Source organism: Ranitomeya imitator, chromosome 1 (genome assembly GCF_032444005.1).
Source record: "Ranitomeya imitator isolate aRanImi1 chromosome 1, aRanImi1.pri, whole genome shotgun sequence".
NCBI classification, from domain to species: Eukaryota; Metazoa; Chordata; class Amphibia; order Anura; family Dendrobatidae; genus Ranitomeya; species Ranitomeya imitator.
In genome coordinates, this window is record NC_091282.1 from 671303106 (window position 1) to 671321268 (window position 18163).

Consider the following 18163-nt stretch of genomic DNA (forward strand, 5'->3'; position numbering starts at 1 on the left):
CTCCCTGGACTAGCGGCGGAAACCGCGTCCGCTTCCACCTTTGGCACCTGGTAAGTGATAGAGATATACACCGGAGATACCGCTCCTGCATACTCTGCATCTAGTTCACAGTGACTGTTTTAACCCCACAGTGCCGTCCATCCTCTCTTCCATTTCTCTGCAGCTGGCAGGGTATGTAATTCTGTATGTGGCACCACACACTGGCAGGGCACTAGTGGTCTGTTCTTATGTAACTGTGGCCCATTCCCCCTTATGCTGCTTTAGGTTTCTACTTATGATCACCATAGTGACCCAATTCATTCTGTGTTTTTTTGAGAGGGTAGGTACCTTTCCATTTCCCCTATATATGGTACACTGGTCCTACTAATATAATATCACGCACACTGACCTCACTTAGCGGTACTATTGTTCATTCTATGCTAGGATATTCTATGATGCTTGGAATAACGGTTATCTATCCATGTATACAGGTAGTCCTCGACTTACGACGGTGATCCGTTCTAACACGGCGTCGTAAACCGAATTTCGACGTAAGTCGGACCATACGTTTATACAGTACTGAACCATAACAACATTATCAATAAACATAGGTAGAGTCAAATATTGTGCAGTACAGTACGTTTAATAATGAAATACTGTACTGTAAGTACTGTAACAGTAATAAACAGTGTACTGTAATAAACAAAGATAACAATTCCAAAGAGAGAACAGGCTTATTGGGAGGAAGCTGCAGCACGTGCTGGAGATACTGGGGGAGGTGAGTCAAGAGGGGCAGGTGAGGTAGAGGGTACAGGATCTGTTGCAGGCCTCTCTACCTTCTTGAAGTACTGCTGCAGGTTAGTTTGGAAGGAGACCATCTTCTTCTCCTCCAAGATCTCCTTGTAACACCTAAGGGAATCCATGACTCCTCTGGCAACCCTAGTGTACCTTTCCATGTTGGGATCCTCAGCCTCAAACCTTGACAACCCTTCCTGTATCAGGGCAAAACCTCCTGCCAAGCCCTGCCTTGTAAATGTCTTAAGTTCTGGGGTTGGCATGTCTTCCTCTTCCTCTATCATCTGCTTCTCCAGTTGAATAAGGTCCTCAGCATATAACTCCTCTCCATGAGATGCCAGTAGCTCTGTGACATCCTTCTCCTCCACCTCCAGATTCATTGTCTTACTCATATCAACAACGTTCTTTATGACACTAGTCACTGACTCTTGGACCTCTGTGACATCATTTACAAACTGGGGACACAGTTTTTTCCACACACCATTCATACTGGTCTGCTTAACCTCATCCAGGAATTAGCAATGTTATTCACAGCATCAAGGATGTTGTATGTTTTCCAAAACTCCTTTAGAGTCAAGTCCTTATTCTTTTCAGTTGCTGCTAAAGCATTACCAATGACCCTTCGGAGGTAGTAGGCCTTGAATGTAGCAATGGCTCCTTGGTCCATAGGCTGTATGAGGGCAGTGGTATTAGGTGGAAGGTAAACCACCTTGACATTAGGGTTAAAGTCATCCAGATGGGCAGGGTGTCCAGGGGCATTGTCCAGAATTAGCAACACCTTAAAGGGGATATCCTTGGAGGTACAATACCGCTCCACGCCTGGCACAAAATGGTTGGTGAACCAGTCATCAAACACTGCAAGTGTCACCCACGCCTTCCTATTAGACTTCCAGATGACTGATAGTTGACACTTTGAAATGCCCTTGAGTGCCCTTGGATTCTCAGCCTGATACACCAGCATGGGCTTCAGTTTGTAGTTGCCAGCAGCATTGCCCCCAAGAAGCAAAGTCAGTCTCTCCTTGCCGACTTTATTACCTGGTGCTGTCTTCTCCTCCTTGGCGATGTACGTACGGTTAGGCAAACGTTTCCAAAACAAGCCTGTCTGATCCCCGTTGAACACTTGTTGAGCACAGTAACCACCCTCCTCAATTATCTCAGCCAATGCTTTAGGAAACTCAGTCGCTGCTTTCTCATTAGCACTAGCAGCTTCACCTTGCACTTTAATGTTATGGAAATTGGCATGATCCTTAAACCTCATAAACCAACCCCTACTCGCCACAAATTCTTCACTTTCACCTCCTTCCCCCTTTTCTCTTTTCAACGCCTCAAACAGTCGCTTAGCCTTCGCCTGAATAACCATAAGGCTCACAGGTATACGGCGTTGATTTTGGTCTTCCAACCAAAGCACCAGTAATCTTTCCATCTCAATAATAAGACCACTACGCTGCTTTGTTATCACTGTCGCTTTCATAGGAGCAGATCCTTTCACATGTTCAAGGATACGATCTTTATCCTTGATAATTGTAGCGACAGTCGAACGACTTAGTCCTAATGACCTGCCAATTTCTGTTGGTGTTTCCCCCTTATCAGATCGCCTTATGATTTCCACTTTCACCTCCATGGTGATGGCCTTCCTTTTCTTTGATGCACTGGTATCAGATGAGTCTTCCTTACGTTTGGGAGCCATAATGAAGGGTGTTATGGCGTGCAGGAGACTTGTTTTCCTCTGTAACCGGGTGCAGTGTACAGTACTGGACGCTATTGCTCCGCCCCTGCACGTAGTTCGACTTACGACGCAAAACCGCGTAAGTCGGAACGAGGCGTCGTATAAAGCGTCGTAACCCAAGACCGTCGTAAACCGAGGACTAACTGTACATTATAACCGGATACTGCTATTTATGTGAACACATTTATGAAAAATAGACCTGCTTATTTACCTTTTGACCTATGTATGGACTTATATTGTAAATACTTTATTTTTTTATTTTTGTTATCGCCTTTTCCTGTTACAGTACATTGATGAAGGTCAATGTTTGACCGAAACGTCAACTCTGTATGTACTCTCCTTATTAAAATCTTTTTCACTGCATCCCACTGAGTGTGTGCCAAGCTTATCTTTCAAACTAAAAAAGTAGGCTAAATGCAGTTCAAAATTGGTAACAGGTCTAAACAGGCGGCATTGCTTTGTTCAGTGGAGGAAAACTGTAATGAGTGCACAGACACAGTTAGTAGGCCCAAACTAAAAAAGTAGGCTAAATGCAGTTCAAAATTGGTAACAGGACTAAACAGGCGGCATAGCTAGGTACTGGGGTGGGCTCCTCTGGTGAGTAGCAGACAGTGGTAGTAGGCGCAAAGTATTAACTGGTCTAAATGGAGGCCAGGGCCCCTGTATATTTTAACTATCATCTATCATTTCAACAAATTTGTATTGGCAGTGCCATTGAAGGATTTAACAGCACAGATTACACAGTGGTGGACGGTGCCAAACTTGGAGCAATAGACAGGATCCATCCAGTTCTTCACCAGGAGCAGGGAGAGGTAAGTATTGCAAGTGGTAGAGCACTGTTCGAGCTGGGGGGGAACACTCTCTCGTGGGCGGCGGTACTGGCACAGGGCCCCTCATATTACGACGGTGTGTTTGACGTTGGTTGTGCACCACCACCGTCAGAGACACTTCATTGTACTATGAGGGACCCTGTGCCAATGCCGTTGCCCAAGAATGGGCGCGCCCATCTGTCCAGGCAAATGGCACTCGCACGGGTGCTTGCGCCAGGTGGTGACGACGGCCCTGTGGGGAGAGTCAGCCCATTTTGGGAGGTATAAAAATGGCCTCTGGTGGACATTCAGCAGCTGCAAATGGAGGAATTGGAGAAGTCAGTAAGAGGAGGCCAAAAGCAAGACATTTTTCAGGTAAGCTACGTGTCGGCAGGAGAAGGTGGGGCAAAATAATTTGAAATCCATGATTGGTTCATTTTAATGAAGGTTAGATCATCAACATTCAGGGTAGCCAGACGTGTCCTTTTTTCGGTCAGTATTGAACCAGCAGCACTGAAGACTTTCTGATAGCACACTAGAAGCAGGGCAGGGCAAGCGAGTTCCTGTAATGCATATTCTTCCAATTCAGGCCAGGTGTCTATTTTAGATGCCCAGTAATCAAAGGGGAATGACCTGTGAGGGAGAATATCGAAAAGGAAGAAAAAGTAGTTTGTAACCATACTGGACAAATGATGTCTCCTGTCACTTTGAATCGATGCAGCACTACCTGCCGTGTCAGCGGTCATTGCGAAATCACTCCACAACCTGGTCATAAAACCCTTCTGTCCAACGCCACTTCGGATTTGTGCACCTCTAACACCTCTGCCATGTTGCCCCCTACGGCTCGTGTGAGAACCATCACCGCCGCTGTGTGCTGGGAATGCCTGAACCAAACAGTCTACAAGAGTTGCTTGTTTGGTAGCCAATATTTGCTCAAGGTTCTCATGTGGCATGATATTTTGTAATTTTCCTTTATATCGTGGATCCAGGAGGCAGGCCAACCAGTCATTGTCATCGGTCATCATTTTGATAATGTGGGGGTCCCTTTTTAGGATACGCAAGGCATACTGTCACGGGGGTATTGGGTAGACTAAAGATGAGTACCCGGGCCCCTGCGATATCCCTCAGACTAGGGAAAACCCTGTCTGTCCCTCTCCCAGAATTTACACTGATGGTGTGCTTGTCTGGGCCGCCAGACCTGACCCTGACTCCTGTTTCAGCGCTATGCTGAAACCTCCACCCGCCACCCAGTGATAAGACCACACACCAACCTACACAGAAAGTACAGACAGGGAAAACTAAAAATGCACCATGCCGCAGACACACAGGAAAACACTATAATGTGCACAGGGCAAAAATAAACACAAATATAGGAAGGAGAAATATGACAAAGGATAATATACCACCAGATATGATACTTCTACTCTTAGACCACCACTCCAGACCGAGATCACCAGGCACAAGACACAAGCTTTAATCAGCGACGCCCAAAGTCCAGAATGACTATTTAAAGGCCACGGGCGTGACCCAGCCTCCAACCAGATTACCAGCCAGATTAACCCTGGATAACCTGGATAAAATCTAGCCGGCGCCACTGAGCGTATAGTGGACAAATGTGGAATTACCGCTGTCTGTCGGACGCCCTAGTGTGAATAGCGTCAGACATGACACATACTCAGCCATGTGGGCCAATGTTCCAGGTGTCAATTCACTGCTTGTGCTGGGTTGAGGAGCACTTTCTTGCAAATCAACATCACTTGTGTCCCGCAAAAACCCTGTACCTGACCTTGCAACGCCACCAGTTTCTATTGCCCCCTGAGAAGCATCCTCCTCCCATAAATATTCATCCCCATCATCCTTCTCCTCCTCCTCTTCGTCCGCCACCTCGTCCAGGAGAGTTCCCTGAGCAGACAATGGCTGACTGTCATCAAGGCTTCCCTCCTCCTCGGCTGCAGACGCCAGCTCCTTAATGGGCGTCAAACTTTGCATCAGCAGACGCATTAGTGGGATGCTCATGCTTATGATGGCGTCATCTGCACTTACCAGCTGTGTGCATTCCTCAAAACACTGAAGGACTTGACCGAGGTCTTGGAGCTTTGACCACTGCACACTAGACAACTCCATGTCTGCCATCCAACTGCCTGCCCGTGTATATGTATCCTCCCACAAATTAATCACAGCACGCCTCTGTTCGCACAGTGTCTGAACCATGTGCAGTGTGGAGTTCCACCTTGTTGCAACGTTGATTATTAGGCAGTGCTGGGGAAGATTCAGCGATCGCTGATGGTTCAGCATACGGCTGGAGTGTATGGGTGTTGTGAATTCTGTTGTCGAACTCCCTCCTGTGGTCGTGAATGGTACTTCGGCGAGTTCTGTCTATGGGCTCCCTCTGGTGGCTATGAGTGAAGCTGCTGCTTCTGAGGTTCCTTACACAGGTGACGTGGGTTATCCTTTGGTTGGCTGCTCTATTTAACTCCTCTCAGATCGTTACTCCATGCCAGCTGTCAATGTTTTTGCATTTGTTCAGTTCGCTCCTGGATCTCTCTGGTGACCTGCCTTCTCCTGCAGAAGCTAAGTTCCTGATAGTCATTATTTGTTCACTGTTTTCTTGTCCAGCTGGTTTTCATGATTTTGTCTTGCTAGCTGGAAGCTCTGGGATGCAGAGTGGCCCCTCCGCACCGTGAGTCGGTGCGGAGGTCTTTTTTGCACACTCTGTGTGGTCTTTTGTAGGTTTTTGTGCTGATCGCAAAGTTACCTTTCCTATCCTCTGTCTATTTAGTAAGTCTGGCCTCCCTTTGCTGAAACCTGTTTCATTTCTGCGTTTGTGACTTTCATCTTTACTCACAGTCAATATATGTGGGGGGCTTCCTTTACCTTTGGGGAATTTCTCTGAGGCAAGGTAGGCTTTATTTTCTTTCTCTAGGGCTAGATAGTTCTTAGGCTGTGACGAGGCGCCTAGGTCTGGTCAGGAGCGCTCCACGGTTATTTCTAGTGTGTGTGATAGGATTAGGGCTTGCGGTCAGCAGAGCTCCCACATCCCAGGGCTTGTCCTGTATGAGGTTTAACTATCAGGTCATTCCGGGTGCTCCTAACCACCAGGTCATAACAGTACAGCTGGCCCAAAGTATTAATGCATCTCAATAGAGGGATAAGAGAACTTCTGAGACCATTTTTTTTTTCTTTGCACTGTGTTTTGTCTTTCTTTTCCCCTAGACCTTTGGGTGGTTCAGGACACAGGTGTAGATATGGACATTCAAGGTCTGTCCTCTTGTGTGGATCATCTCACTGAAAGGGTACAAAACATTCAAGATTTTGTGGTTCAGAATCCTATGTTAGAGCCTAGAATTCCTATTCCTGACTTATTTTATGGGGATAGATCTAGGTTCTTGAATTTCAAAAATAATTGTAAACTGTTTCTAGCTTTGAAACCCCGCTCCTCTGGTGACCCTGTTCAACAGGTAAAGATCATTATTTCTTTGTTGCGTGGTGACCCTCAAGACTGGGCATTTTCCCTTGCGCCAGGAGATCCTGCATTGCGTGATGTTGATGCTTTTTTTCTGGCGCTTGGATTGCTTTATGATGAACCAAATTCAGTGGATCAGGCAGAGAAAATCTTGCTGGCTTTGTGTCAGGGTCAGGATGAAGCAGAGGTGTACTGTCAGAAGTTTAGAAAGTAGTCTGTGCTTACTCAGTGGAATGAATGTGCCCTGGCGGCAATTTTCAGAAAGGGTCTTTCTGAAGCCCTTAAGGATGTCATGGTGGGATTTCCCACGCCTGCTGGTCTGAATGAGTCTATGTCCTTGGCCATTCAGATCGATCGGCGCATGTGTGAGCGCAAAGCTGTGCACCATCTGGCAGTATTCTCTGAGCATAGGCCTGAGCCTATGCAGTGTGATAGGACTTTGACCAGAGCTGAACGGCAAGAACACAGACGTCGGAATGGGCTGTGTTTTTACTGTGGTGAATCCACTCATGCTATCTCCGATTGTCCTAAGCGTACTAAGCGGTTCGCTAGGTCTGCCACCATTGGTACGGTACAGTCTAAATTTCTTTTGTCCATTACTCTGATTTGCTCTCTGTCGTCCTATTCTGTAATGGCATTTGTGGATTCAGGCGCTGCCCTGAATTTGATGGACTTGGAGTTTGCCAGGTGCTGTGGTTTTTTCTTAGAGCCCTTGCAGTATCCTATTCCATTGAGAGGAATTGATGCTACGCCTTTGGCCAAGAATAAGCCTCAGTACTGGACTCAATTGACCATGTGCATGGCTCCTGCACATCAGGAGGATATTCGCTTTTTGGTGTTACATAATCTGCATGATGTGGTCGTTTTGGGGTTGCCATGGCTACAGGTCCATAATCCAGTGTTGGATTGGAAATCTACGTCTGTGTCCAGCTGGGGTTGTCAGGGGGTACATGGTGATGTTCCATTGCTTTCAATTTCGCCTTCCACTCCTTCTGAAGTCCCTGAGTTTTTATCAGATTACCGGGATGTATTTGAAGAGCCCAAATCTGGTTCCCTACCTCCTCATAGGGATTGCGACTGTGCTATTGATTTGATTCCTGGTAGTAAGTTTCCTAAGGGCCGTCTGTTTAATTTATCTGTGCCAGAGCACGCCGCTATGCGGAGTTATATAAAGGAATCCTTGGAGAAGGGTCATATTCGTCCGTCGTCGTCACCATTGGGAGCAGGGTTCTTTTTTGTGGCCAAGAAGGATGGTTCTTTGAGACCTTGTATTGATTACCGCCTTCTTAATAAGATCACAGTCAAATTTCAGTATAGTTTGCCGCTGCTGTCGGATTTATTTGCTCGGATTAAGGGGGCTAGTTGGTTCACCAAGATAGATCTTCGTGGTGCGTATAATCTTGTGCGAAATAAACAGGGTGATAAATGGAAAACGGCATTTAATATGCCCGAGGGCCATTTTGAGTACCTGGTTATGCCATTCGGGCTTTCTAATGCTCCATCTGTGTTTCAGTCCTTTATGCATGACATCTTCCGAGAGTACCTGGATAGATTCATGATTGTATATTTGGATGACATTTTGGTCTTTTCGGATGATTGGGAGTCTCATGTGAAGCAGGTCAGAATGGTGTTCCAGGTCCTTCGTGCGAATTCTTTGTTTGTGAAGGGGTCAAAGTGTCTCTTTGGAGTTCAGAAGGTTTCATTTTTGGGTTTCATTTTTTCCCCTTCTACTATCGAGATGGACCCTGTTAAAGTTCAGGCCATTTACGATTGGACTCAGCCGACATCTGTGAAGAGCTTGCAGAAGTTCCTGGGCTTTGCTAATTTTTATCGTCGCTTCATCGCTAATTTTTCCAGTATTGCTAAACCGTTGACTGATTTGACCAAGAAAGGTGCTGATGTGGTCAATTGGTCCTCTGCGGCTGTAGAGGCTTTTCCGGAGTTGAAGCGTTGTTTTGCTTCTGCCCCTGTGTTGTGCCAGCCAGATGTTTCGCTTCCTTTTCAGGTTGAGGTTGATGCTTCTGAAATTGGAGCAGGGGCTGTTTTGTCACAAAGAAGTTCTGATGGCTCGGTGATGAAACCCTGTGCCTTCTTTTCTAGAAAATTCTCGCCTGCTGAGCGCAATTATGATGTGGGCAATCGGGAGTTGTTGGCCATGAAGTGGGCATTCGAGGAGTGGCGACATTGGCTTGAAGGAGCTAAACATCGCGTGGTGGTCTTGACGGATCACAAGAATTTGACTTATCTCGAGTCTGCCAAACGGTTGGATCCTAGACAGGCTCGATGGTCGCTCTTTTTCTCCCGTTTTGATTTTGTGGTTTCATACCTTCCGGGATCTAAGAATGTGAAGGCTGACACCCTGTCAAGGAGTTTTGTGCCTGACTCTCCGGGTGTTCCAGAGCCGGCGGGTATTCTTAAATAAGGGGTAATTTTGTCTGCCATTTCCCCTGATTTGCAGCGTGTGCTGCAAAAGTTTCAGGCTGATAGACCTGACCGTTGTCCTACGGAGAAACTGTTTGTCCCTGATAGATGGACTAGTAGAGTTATCTCTGAGATTCATTGTTCAGTGTTGGCTGGTCATCCTGGAATCTTTGGTACCAGAGATTTGGTGGCTAGATCCTTTTGGTGGCCTTCTTTGTCACGAGATGTGCGTGCTTTTGTGCAGTCCTGTGGGACTTGTGCTCGGGATAAGCCCTGCTGTTCTCGTGCCAGTGGGTTGCTTTTGCCCTTGCCGATCCCGAAGAGGCCCTGGACGCATATTTCCATGGATTTTATTTCTGATCTCCCTGTTTCTCAAAAGATGTCGGTCATTTGTGTGGTTTGTGATCGCTTCTCTAAGATGGTCCATTTGGTACCCTAATCTAAATTGCCTTCCTCCTCTGATTTGGTGCCATTGTTTTTCCAGCATGTGGTTCGTTTGCATGGTATTCCAGAGAACATCGTCTCGGACAGAGGTTCCCAGTTTGTTTCGAGGTTTTGGCGGTCCTTTTGTGCTAAGATGGTCATTGATTTGTCGTTTTCTTCGGCTTTCCATCCTCAGACTAATGGCCAAACCGAACGAACTAATCAGACTTTGGAGACATATCTGAGATGCTTTGTTTCTGCTGATCAGGATGATTGGGTGTCCTTCTTGCCGTTGGCTGAGTTCGCCCTTAATAATCGGGCCAGCTCGGCTACTTTAGTTTCTCCTTTTTTCTGTAATTCTGGTTTCCATCCTCGTTTCTCTTCAGGGCAGGTTGAGCCTTCGGACTGTCCTGGTGTAGATGCGGTGGTGGACAGGTTGCAGCAGATTTGGACTCATGTGGTGGACAATTTGACATTGTCCCAGGAGAAGGCTCAACGTTTCGCTAACCGCCGTCGGTGTGTTGGTCCCCGACTTCGTGTTGGGGATTTGGTTTGGTTGTCATCTCGTCACGTTCCTATGAAGGTTTCCTCTCCTAAATTTAAGCCTTGTTTCATTGGGTCATATAAGATTTCTGAAGTTCTTAATCCTGTGTCATTTCGTTTGGACCTTCCAGCTTCTTTTGCCATCCATAATGTGTTCCATAGGTCGTTGTTGCGGAGATACGTGGCGCCTATGGTTCCCTCCGTTGACCCTCCTGCCCCGGTGTTGGTCGAGGGGGAGTTGGAGTATGTGGTGGAGAAGATTTTGGATTCTTGTGTTTCGAGACGGAAACTCCAGTACCTGGTCAAGTGGAAGGGTTATGGTCAGGAAGATAATTCCTGGGTTTTCGCCTCTGATGTTCATGCTGCCGATCTTGTTCGTGCCTTTCATTTGGCTCATCCTGATCGGCCTGGGGGCTCTGGTGAGGGTTCGGTGACCCCTCCTCAAGGGGGGGTACTGTTGTGAATTCTGTTGTCGAACTCCCTCCTGTGGTCGTGAATGGTACTTCGGCGAGTTCTGTCTATGGGCTCCCTCTGGTGGCTATGAGTGAAGCTGCTGCTTCTGAGGTTCCTTACACAGGTGACGTGGGTTATCCTTTGGTTGGCTGCTCTATTTAACTCCTCTCAGATCGTTACTCCATGCCAGCTGTCAATATTTTTGCATTTGTTCAGTTCGCTCCTGGATCTCTCTGGTGACCTGCCTTCTCCTGCAGAAGCTAAGTTCCTGATAGTCATTATTTGTTCACTGTTTTCTTGTCCAACTGGTTTTTTATGATTTTGTCTTGCTAGCTGGAAGCTCTGGGATGCAGAGTGGCCCCTCCGCACCGTGAGTCGGTGCGGAGGTCTTTTTTGCACACTCTGCGTGGTCTTTTGTAGGTTTTTGTGCTGATCGCAAAGTTACCTTTCCTATCCTCCGTCTATTTAGTAAGTCTGGCCTCCCTTTGCTGAAACCTGTTTCATTTCTGCGTTTGTGACTTTCATCTTTACTCACAGTCAATATATGTGGGGGGCTTCCTTTACCTTTGGGGAATTTCTCTGAGGCAAGGTAGGCTTTATTTTCTTTCTCTAGGGCTAGATAGTTCTTAGGCTGTGACGAGGCGCCTAGGTCTGGTCAGGAGCGCTCCACGGCTATTTCTAGTGTGTGTGATAGGATTAGGGCTTGCGGTCAGCAGAGCTCCCACATCCCAGAGCTTGTCCTGTATGAGGTTTAACTATCAGGTCATTCCGGGTGCTCCTAACCACCAAGTCATAACATACGGGCAACCGGCGGATGTGCGAGCAAAGTCTTCGCTGTTGTGAATTCTGCTCTTGGGCTCCCTCCGGTGGTTGTTGATGGTAATGCAGTTATTCCTGAGCAGCAGTCTTGGACAGGTGTTTCTGCTAATTGCAATTCTGACTGGGGTATTTAGCTGTGCAGGACTCATTAGTCCTTGCCAGTAGTCAATGTTCCTTTGGAAGTGTTGGTCCTCTGCCTGGCCTCTCCTGCTTGCTGCCAATTCAGCTAAGATAAGTGTTTGCTTCATTTTTTTAGACACACTGCTGTGTGTTTATTTTCTGTGCTTATCTTGTTTCTATTTTGTTCCTGCTAGACTGTGCCTGATGTTTTTCTCAGTCTAGTTGGACTCGCTGGAGTCGCAGATATACTCTCCACGTCTTTAGTTAGGTGGTGGAGTTTTTGTATTTTTCTGCTGTGGATATTTTGTAGTGTTTTATGCTGACCGCATAGTATCCTGTACTATCCTTTCCTATCTAGGTAGAAGTGGCCTCCTTTGCTTATCCCTGTTTTCTGTCTGCGTGTGTATTTTCCTCTCCTACTCACAGTCATTATTTGTGGGGGGCTACCTATCCTTTGGGGGTCTACTCTGAGGCAAGAGAGTTTTCCTATTTCCATCTTTAGGGATATTTAGTCCTTAGGCTGTGTCGAGGTGTCTAGGTCTGGTTAGGCACACCCCACGGCTACTTCTAGTTGCGGTGATAGGATCAGGGTTTGCGGTCAGTATAGTTACCACTGCTCCATCGAAGGTCATTTCATGCTGCTCCAAGGCCACCTGATCATAACAGTACTACTGGCCAACAATGAGTTAATTGCATCTCAGAAGAAGGGAGGAAAGATCTTGAGCCATTTTTTTTTCTCCAGTCTGTTTTGTCTTCTCCTCCCTCTTTATCTCTGGGTGGCTGAAGAGCCTTGTGCTAGCATGAATGTTCAGGAATTAGTTTCTCGTATAGGCCAGCTTGCTGCTAGAGTACAGGGTATTTCTGATTACATTGTTCAGACTCCTGATTTAGAACCGAAGATACCTACTCCTGATTTGTTTTTTGGTGACGGGTCCAAATTTTTGAGTCTTAAAAACAACTGTAAACTGATTTTTGCATTGAAACCTCGATCCTCCGGTGATTCCATTCAACAAGTTAAAATCATCATTTCCCTGCTGCGTGGTGATCCACAGGATTGGGCATTTTCCCTGGAATCTGGGGATCCTGCTTTGCTTAATGTAGACTCCTTCTTTCAGGCGTTAGGATTACTGTATGATGAACCTAATTCGGTGGATCAAGCTGAGAAGACCTTGTTGGCCCTGTCTCAGGGTCAAGAGGCGGCAGAATTGTATTGTCAGAAATTCAGAAAATGGTCTTTATTGACTAAATGGAATAATGATGCTTTGGCGGCAATTTTCAGAAAGGGTCTTTCTGAATCCGTTAAAGATGTTATGGTGGGGTTTCCCACACACTCCAATCTGAGTTATTCTATGTCTCTGGCCATTCAGATTGACCGGCGCTTGCGGGAGCGTAGAACTGTGCGCACTATGGCGTTATCCTCAGAGCAAATTCCTGAGCCTATGCAGTGTGATAGGATTCTGTCTAAAACAGAACGACAAGGTTTCAGACGTCTCAATAGGTTGTGTTATTATTGTGGCGACGCTTCCCATGTCATTTCTGTCTGCCCTAAGCGGACCAAGAGGATCGCCAGTTCATTTACCATCAGTACTGTACAACCTAAATTTCTGTTATCTGTGTCCTTGATCTGTTCATTGTCATCATTTCCTGTCATGGCGTTTGTGGATTCAGGCGCCGCCTTTAACTTAATGGACTTTGAGTTTTCCAAGCGTTGTGATTTTCCCTTGCAGCCTTTGCAGAACCCTATTCCTTTAAGGGGCATTGATGCTACACCCTTGGCTAAAAATAAGCCCCAGTTTTGGACACAGGTGACCATGCGCATGGCGCCAGCCCATCAGGAAGATTGTCTATTTCTGGTGTTGCATAACTTGCATGATGCTATCGTGCTGGGTTTTCCGTGGTTGCAGGTACATAATCCTGTGTTGGATTGGAAGTCCATGTCTGTGACTAGTTGGGGTTGTCAGTGGGTTCATAATGATGTTCCTTTGATGTCTATCGCCCCTTCTCCCTCTTCTGAAATTCCGGAGTTTTTGTCTGATTTTCAGGATGTATTCGATGAGCCCAAGTCCAGTTTCCTTCCACCACACAGGGACTGCGATTGTGCTATTGACTTGATTCCTGGCTGTAAGTTTCCTAAGGGCCGACTTTTCAACCTGTCTGTACCTGAACATACCGCCATGCGGAGCTATATTAAGGAGTCTTTGGAGAAAGGGCATATTCGGCCATCTTCTTCACAGTTGGGAGCGGGGTTCTTTTTTTGTTGCTAAAAAAGATGGTTCCTTAAGACCCTGTATTGATTATCACCTCTTGAATAAGATCACGGTCAAGTTTCAATATCCTTTACCTTTGCTTTCCGATTTGTTTGCTAGGATTAAGGGAGCTAGTTGGTTTACTAAGATTGACCTTCGGGGGGCTTATAATTTTGTTCGTATTAAGCAGGGTGATGAATAGAAAACTGCGTTTAGCACGCCCGAGGGCCATTTTGAATACCTTGTGATGCCATTCGGACTCTCTAATGCTCCATCTGTTTTTCAGTCCTTCATGCATGATATCTTCCGGGATTATCTTGATAAATTCCTGATTGTATATTTGGACGATATTTTGATTTTTTCCGATGATTGGGAGTCTCATGTGCAGCAGGTCAGGATGGTATTTCAGATCCTTCGTGACAATGCCTTGTTTGTGAAAGGGTCTAAGTGTCTTTTTGGGGTGCAGAAGGTTTCCTTTTTGGGCTTTATTTTTTCTCCCTCGTCTATAGAGATGGATCCGGTTAAGGTTCAGGCCATTCATGACTGGATTCAGCCCACATCCATGAAGAGCCTTCAGAAATTTTTGGGTTTTGCTAATTTTTATTGCCGTTTCATTGCTAATTTTTCCAGCGTGGTTGAACCCTTATATATGTATAATCAAAAGACACCAATAAATCATGTAGTTGAGGGTATATATCCCTCCCTAGACACCACGAATGTGTCCAGTTGGATGGACAACTCCAATCACATACAACCAAAAGACAAAGGAGTACAAAAGTCCAAATCACTATATTTAAAACCAATAACAAACTTTATTGAATAAACTGCACAATGTAAATATATCCAAAATAATTATATGTATATATGCGGTAAACAATATATACCAACACAGAGGTGTCAAGGAGAAAGCATAACGGTATGCCGGATTAGGTGCAAGTCACACAATACATCCCAAAACATGAGAATTGAGTGCAAAGATAGAAAAAGTGGCGGTATATGGGACCCTATAACAAATCATGGCATTATAAGCCGTCCCTATATAAATAGAAGGATCCAAAACTCGCCATTAAGCCACTGTAATAACGCACTTACCCATGGTCAGTGTAAGGGGGAGTGACCTGCACTTCACCCGGCGGCCCCGTTAAACCCTTGACTGATTTGACGAAGAAGGGCGCTGATGTGGCGAATTGGTCCCCTGCGGCTGTCTCTGCCTTTCAGGAACTTAAGCATCGTTTTACTTCTGCTCCTGTGTTGCGTCAACCGGATGTTTCTCTTCCGTTTCAGGTTGAGGTTGACGCTTCTGAGATTGGGGCAGGGGCTGTTTTGTCTCAGAGGGATCCTGTTGGTTCCTTAATTAAACCGTGTGCCTTCTTTTCCCGTAAGTTTTCGCCTGCTGAGCGCAATTATGATGTCGGCAATCGGGAGTTGTTGGCTATGAAGTGGGCGTTTGAAGAGTGGCGACATTGGCTTGAGGGAGCTAAGCACCGTATTGTGGTCTTGACCGATCATAAGAATCTGATTTACTTCGAGTCTGCCAAACGGTTGAATCCTAGACAGGCTCGATGGTCCTTGTTTTTTTCTCGTTTTGATTTCGTGGTCTCGTACCTTCCGGGTTCTAAGAATATTAAGGCTGATGCCCTCCCTAGAAGTTTTTTGCCTGATTCTCCTGAGGTCTTGGAACCAGTCGGTATTTTGAAGGAAGGGGTGGTCCTTTCTGCCGTTTCTCCTGATTTACGACGGGTTCTTCAGAAATTTCAGGCTGACAAACCTGATCGTTGTCCTGTGGGGAAGCTGTTTGTTCCTGACAGATGGACTAGTAGAGTGATTTCTGAGGTTCACTGTTCTGTGTTGGCTGGTCATCCTGGCATTTTTGGTACCAGAGACTTGGTTGGTAGGTCATTTTGGTGGCCTTCTTTATCGCGTGATGTGCGGTCTTTTGTGCAGTCCTGTGGGACTTGTGCGCGGGCTAAGCCTTGTTGCTCCCGTGCTAGTGGGTTGCTTTTGCCATTGCCGGTCCCTGAGAGGCCCTGGACGCATATTTCTATGGATTTTATTTCCGATCTTCCTGTTTCCCAGAGGATGTCGGTTATCTGTGTTGTTTGTGACCGATTCTCTAAGATCGTTCATTTGGTGCCTTTGCCTAAATTGCCTTCTTCTTCTGATTTGGTTTCGTTGTTTTTTCAGCATGTGGTCCGTTTGCATGGTATTCCTGAGAATATTGTGTCCGACAGAGGTTCCCAGTTTGTTTCTAGGTTTTGGCGGGCCTTTTGTGCTAGGCTGGGCATTGATTTGTCTTTTTCTTCTGCATTTCATCCTCAGACAAATGGCCAGACCGAGCGTACTAATCAGACTTTGGAGACTTATTTGAGATGCTTTGTGTCTGCTGATCAGGATGATTGGGTGGCTTTTTTGCCATTGGCCGAGTTTGCCCTTAATAATCGGGCTAGTTCGGCTACTTTGGTTTCGCCTTTTTTTTGTAATTTTGGTTTTCATCCTCGTTTTTCTTCTGGGCAGGTTGAGTCTTCTGACTTTCCTGGTGTGGATTCTGTGGTTGACAGGTTGCAGCAGATTTGGGCTCAGGTGGTGGACAATTTGGTGTTGTCTCAGGAGGAGGCTCAACGTTTTGCTAACCGACGTCGCTGTGTTGGTTCCCAGCTTCGGGTTGGGGATCTGGTTTGGTTATCTTCCCGTCATGTTCCTATGAAGGTTTCTTCTCCTAAGTTTAAGCCTCGGTTTATTGGTCCTTATAGGATTTCTGAGATTATTAATCTGGTGTCTTTTCGTCTGGCGCTTCCAGCCTCTTTTGCTGTCCATAATGTCTTCCATAGATCTTTGTTGCGGAAATATGTGGAGCCCGTTGTTCCTTCTGTTGATCCTCCGGCCCCTGTGTTGGTCGATGGGGAGTTGGAATATGTGGTTGAGAAGATTTTGGATTCTCGTTTTTCGAGGCGAAAGATTCAGTACCTTGTCAAATGGAAGGGTTATGGCCAGGAGGATAATTCTTGGGTTTCGGCCTCTGATGTCCATGCCGCTGATTTGGTTTGTGCCTTTCATCTTGCTCGTCCTGACCGGCCTGGGGGCTCTGGTGAGGGTTCGGTGACCCCTCCTCAAGGGGGGGGGGGTACTGTTGTGAATTCTGCTCTTGGGCTCCCTCCGGTGGTTGTTGATGGTAATGCAGCTATTCCTGAGCAGCAGTCTTGAACAGGTGTTTCTGCTAATTGCAATTCTGACTGGGGTATTTAGCTGTGCAGGACTCATTAGTCCTTGCCAGTAGTCAATGTTCCTTTGGAAGTGTTGGTCCTCTGCCTGGCCTCTCCTGCTTGCTGCCAATTCAGCTAAGATAAGTGTTTGCTTCATTTTTTTAGACACACTGCTGTGTGTTTATTTTCTGTGCTTATCTTGTTTCTATTTTGTTCCTGCTAGACTGTGCCTGATGTTTTTCTCAGTCTAGTTGGACTCGCTGGAGTCGCAGATATACTCTCCACATCTTTAGTTAGGTGGTGGAATTTTTGTATTTTTCTGCTGTGGATATTTTGTAGTGTTTTATGCTGACCGCATAGTATCCTGTACTATCCTTTCCTATCTAGGTAGAAGTGGCCTCCTTTGCTTATCCCTGTTTTCTGTCTGCGTGTGTCTTTTCCTCTCCTACTCACAGTCATTATTTGTGGGAGGCTACCTATCCTTTGGGGGTCTACTCTGAGGCAAGAGAGTTTTCCTATTTCCATATTTAGGGATATTTAGTCCTTAGGCTGTGTCGAGGTGTTTAGGTCTGGTTAGGCACACCCCACGGCTACTTCTAGTTGCGGTGATAGGATCAGGGTTTGCGGTCAGTATAGTTACCACTGCTCCAGCGAAAGTCATTTCATGCTGCTCCAAGGCCACCTGATCATAACACTTTGCACCTTCAGGAGCAGGGCTGGTAACTCCAGATAATTTTTGAGGAAGCACTGCACCACCAGGTTCAAGGTGTGAGCCAGGCAAGGCATGTGTTTCAGTTCTGAAAGGGCTATGGCAGTCATAAAATTCCTTCCGTTATCACTGACTACCTTGCCTGCCTCAAGATGTACACTGCCCAGCCATGACTGAGTTTGTTGCTGCAAGTACTCGGCCAGTACTTCCGCGGTGCGGTGTGTCTGTTGTCGCCCAAACACTTTATTTCTAATACAGCCTGCTGACGCTTACCACTAGCTGTTCGATAATGGGACACCTTGTGTGCAACACTGGCAGCTGCGGATGGAGTGGTTGTGTGACTGCGCTCTGTGGACGAGCTTTCGCTACTGGAGGAGGAGGAGGGGTTTCGAACGCCTACAGCCAACTGTTTCCTAGACCATGGGCTAGGCAGAACTGTCCCACTATGGCTGTCCCC

The 18163-nt window shown here is 46.4% G+C and overlaps 1 pseudogene; it reads right to left on the reverse strand.

Moving 5' to 3' along the window:
* Nucleotides 1–713: 713 nt before the first annotated feature.
* On the reverse strand, nucleotides 714–2461 carry LOC138641900 (tigger transposable element-derived protein 1-like; annotated as a pseudogene).
* Nucleotides 2462–18163: the final 15702 nt, after the last annotated feature.